A 5,028-nucleotide genomic window follows, 5' to 3' on the forward strand; every position below is an offset into this window, starting at 1 on the left:
GAAAGAGAGAATCAGGGGAGCATCTCCATGGATGGTCATTTTTTCCCCATTTTATAGATGAGCATAGAGCACTTTTAATATCTGTTTTCAAACACTGATCACAGTTCTACTTTTATGTTGTTTATGAAATTTTTTTGAGTAACATCTCTTTTCTCCACTAGGCTATAATCATGAGGGCAGGAATCATGTGTGATCTGTATGCAAACTGTATCTCCCAGAGCAAGGCACAGTGTTCAGCATTTAGCACTGGATTCAGTAAATACCCACATAATGGATGAAAGGGTGGTCTTCACTGGTAGGCATGGGAGGAGAGAGAGCTGGGAAGGCCCTTGGTATCACCAGCTATATGACCTTGGAATCTCTGAACTAGTGTAGCCCCTGACATCCCACTGTGGTGGAGGTGGAAGTAGGGATGGAAGTTGAGCTCCTCCCAAAATCTTCAATGTTTCTTTAATTTCATTTGCTTGTATGTATATATATATATATATATATATAAAGATAGATTTTCTGAGGCTATTTTAGCAGCTTATTTTTGTGGTTTGGCTGTGGTTCAGTAATTCCCTGAAAGACAGGGGCCCTGGACCATTGCCCTGAGAAGAGGCGATCCCATCCCTCTTGGAAAAGAGCGCATTGTCTATTCAAAAGGGGCCTTCAGAGCTCCGCTTCTTGAGGCCTTGCCCAGGAGATGCAGCTGATGCAGACTCAGTGGTCCTGGAGGATGACAAAGGTCAAAAGGTCAGGGGTCTCATTTTTGCAGAAGGATACCCCAACCAATTAAGTTAGCCAATGAACTGCCCCCTGCCCAATCCCTACATCCAACTTCCTGCCTTGGACGTGGGCACTGTTGTTTCCGAGGTTTCACTGTGGTGTGATTTGTGGTGTAAATGGACATGAGCTTTGTGCACTTTGGTCTCTGATGATGACTTGGGAGAAAGTCTCTCCCTAGCAGAGTGACCAACAGATTTTGTAATTCTTTCAGTCTGTACTGTTCAGCCTCTAAAGGACGAATTGTGTTGGGGAAACAGAGAATCAAAACTGTATTTTCCTCCACCAGGAATGTAAGTTCCCTATGAGCAAGACCATTGTCATTCCCAGGCCTCTGTGTCAAACCACCCACACAAACATAATGGCACCAACAAATACTGCACATTGACAAAGCTGCCAGGAGGGACTCATCCTTCATTGGGTCATCTTCAGCAATTCAGTCCAAATACCTGGATTCCAAAGTGGTACACAACAGTCAGGTGTAATGACTGCATTCACAGGGAAAAATGAACCATTGCCTGGCTGAATGATTACCCTGCCATCAGGCCTCAAACAAGAGCCAGCACTGAAAAACAAATAGGGCACATGATATGGGGTAGCCTCCATGAAAAGTCATTTGTTCAGTCACAGCTGAGAGACTGCTAGGGACAGGCCTTCTGGTCTTCAGAAAGCCAACTGTGGAATCACAGATTCTCACATGACAACTAATTTTCCATTTAGCAGGCAGGGTCATCTGTAAAAGGGTAATGGGTCATATGAATTATTTATGAAGAATAAAGTCGATGAAGTGAGATGACACTGAGCTGCTTTGTTGCAGAATTATCCATTTACACAAAAAGAAGAAATTTTATTCATTCATTCATTCATTTCTTTATTCAAAGATAATCTGTTGTGGTTAGTTGCCATTGAGTTGGCTTCCAACTCATGGATGTATAATAGAATGAAAATTTCCCGGTTCTGCGATCATTGGTATGTTTGAGTCCATTGTTGCAGCCTTTGTGTCAATCCATCTCATTGAGAGTTTCCCTTGCTTTCACTGACCCTCCACTTAGCTAAACATGAAGTTCTTCTCCAGCAATTGGTCCTTCTTGATGAGTCTGTGTAGAAGGTTCAGACAATATTCTGTGAGCCAAAGGGTTTTCACTGGCTAATTTTCAGAAGTAGATCACCAGGCCTTTCTTCCTAGTCTGTATTAGTATGGAAGATCTGTTGAAAACTGTTCAGCATCACAGCAACACACAAGCCTCCACAGATAGATGGATGGTGGTTGCACATGAATTGTATTGGCTGGGAATCGAATCCTGGTCTCCCGCATGCAAGGTGAGAATTCTACCATTGAACCACCAATGCCTTCCAAACCTATTGCCATTAAGTTGATTCCAACTCATAGCAACCCTATAGGACAGAGTAGAACTGCCCCATAGGGTTTCCAAGGAGCAGCTGGTGGATTCCAACTGCCGACCTTTTGGTTAACAGCAGAACTCTTAACCACTGCACTACCAGGGCTTCGCCAATGCCTTATGCAAGATAAATTAGGCAGACCTTATTTCTGGCTTTTTCCACTCTGGATTTTCTCTTCCCAGACATGTCAGATTTGTTCACATTATTGATGAGCTCAAGATCAAAAATCAGTAATTTGTCTAACTTATTCTGAGAATGAGTCAAGATTAATGAGAGAAGAGAGCAATGAAAGAGAAAGATGAAATCCTGGACAGCTGCTTGACTCTTTGAACCTCAGTTTTCTCATTTGTAAAAAATGGAGATGCAATTATATGTCACATAAAGTCTGTTCTGTTTTATAAACATAAAGAGAAAGCAAAAAGTTTTGAGATCTGGTTGGTCACTTTCTCATTTTTATTGCTTTTTTCTAAACTATCCCAAAACTTAGACTTAAAACAACTATTTTTATTATATCTCACAGTTTTGTCACTCAGGAACTTGAACGAGGCTTAATGGGGTTCATCTTCTGCCCCATGAGGAATCAATTGATGTTACTCAGTTGTATTCAATTGAAAGATGGGCTGGTCCAGAAAAGTTGTTAGCTGCTATCAAGTGGGCCCTCCACTCATGGTGACCCCAAGCACAATGAAACAAAATGCTACCTGGTCCTGTGCCATCCCTTTCAGTGTCTGCGGATCAAACTATTGTGAGCCATAGGATTCCTGCCCCCCCCCCCCCTGCAATTGGTTGAATTTTGGAAGTAGATTGCCAAATCTTTCTTCCTAGTCCATCTTAGTCTGAAGTTCCACTGAAACCTATTCAGCATCATAGCAACATACAAATCTCCACTGAGATGCATTGTCTGGGAATGGAATCAGGATCTTCGACATGGAAGATGAGAATTCTGCCAATGAACCACCACTGCCCCTGGGCTGGGAGTACCAAGATGGAAACCCCAGGTCTCGTACCTTGGTCAAGATGCCTGGGAGGCTTGGCTCAGCTGGAGCTGTCATTGGAGGGCCTAGAAGTGGCCTTTCCAGCGTGGTGATATCTGGGTAGTTGGACTTGTATGATAGCTTAGAGCTCCCACAGAGAGTGTTCCAAGAGTTCTAGGTGGGAGATGCACTGCTTTCTTTGAACTAGTCTCAAATGTGCCAGAACTTCACTTTTGCCACATTCTATTGGACAAACAACTAATGCCAGTCCAGATTCAAGGGGAGGGGAGAAACAGACATCACCTCTCAAGGTGGGAATTGCATGTGCCACAGTGAGGAAAGTAATTGATGGCAGCCATCTTGGAGACAAGCTACAGTAGTAGTCACCATGACAGAGTATCTGAGACTTGGGAATTAAAAATGCTAAATCTCTCTATGATCTTTGATTTCTCCTTCACGTACAGTGACTCATGAAGAAGTTAGGTAAAATACCTCAGTATTATACTGATTATTAAGCATAGAAAGAATCTGCTGCTATTCATAAGTTTTTCACTGGTCAATTTTTTTCAGAAGTAGACAGCAAGTTCCTTCTTCTTAGTCTTTCTTAGTGGAAGCTCCACTGAAACCCGTCCACCATGGTATCAGTATTGATGGAAGATGAGACAAGTAGTGGGATGACATCAAGGATATCGTACATGAGGAAAGCAGAAGGTCACTTAAAAGACAGGAAAGAAAGAAAAAATCAAAATGGATGTCAGAAGAGACTCTGAAACTTGCTCTTGAATGTAGAGCAGCTAAAGATAACGGATGGAATGATGAAGTCAAAGAGCTGAACAAAAGATTTCAGAAGGAGGCTCAAGAAGACAAAGTAAAGTAGTATAACGAAATAGGCAAAGACCAGGAGTTAGAAAACCAAAAGGGAAAAACACGCTCTGCCTTTCTCAAGCTGAAAGAACCACAGAAAAACATTCAAGCTTTTAGTTGAAATATTGAAGGACTCTATGGGAATGATATTGAATGAAGCAGGAAGCAGCAAGGGAGGATAGAAGGAATACGCAGAGTCACTGTACCAAAAAGAACTGGTTGATGTTCGACCATTTCAGGAGGTAGCATACGACTAAGAACCGATGGTACTGAAGGAAGAAGTCCAAGCTGCACTGAAGACATTGGTGAAAAACAAGGCTCCAGGAATTGACAGATTACCAATTGAGATGTTTCAACAAATGGATGCAGCACTGAAATTGCTCACTTATTTATGCCAAGAAATTTGACAGCTACCTGGCCATCCAACTCAAAGAGATCCATATTTGTGCCCATTCCAAAGAAAAGTGATCCAACAGAATGAGGAAATTATTGAATAATATCATTAATACCACATGCAAGTAAAATTTTGCTGAAGATCATTCAAAAGCAGTTGCAGCAGTACATCGACAGAGAACTGCCAGAAATTCAAGCCAGATTCAGAAGACATGGAGCAAGGGATATCAGTGCTGATGTCAGATGGATCTTGGCTGAAAGTAGAGAATACCAGAAAGATGTTTTCCTGTGGTTTGCTTTTTCTTTTTGGCTTTAGGTGAAAGTTTACAGAGCAAATTAGTTTCTCATTCAACAATATATACACAAACTGTTTTGTGACTTTGTTGGCAATCCCCACTATGTGTCAACACTTTCCCATTCCCCTCCCTGGGTTCCCCTTTTCCATCTGTCCATTTTTCCTGTCTCTTCCTGACTTCTTGTCATTGCTTTGGGCAGGCGTTGCCAAGCTGGTCTGCTATACATGATTGAACTAAGAAGTACATTCCTCAAGTGTGTTATTGTCTAACCTTTGGCTGAAGGGTGAACTTCGGGAGGGGCTTCTTTTCTAAGTTAAAAGAGTGTCTGGGGGCCA

Source organism: Trichechus manatus, unplaced genomic scaffold (assembly GCF_000243295.1).
Source record: "Trichechus manatus latirostris isolate Lorelei unplaced genomic scaffold, TriManLat1.0 scaffold00041, whole genome shotgun sequence".
Taxonomy (NCBI): Eukaryota; Metazoa; Chordata; class Mammalia; order Sirenia; family Trichechidae; genus Trichechus; species Trichechus manatus.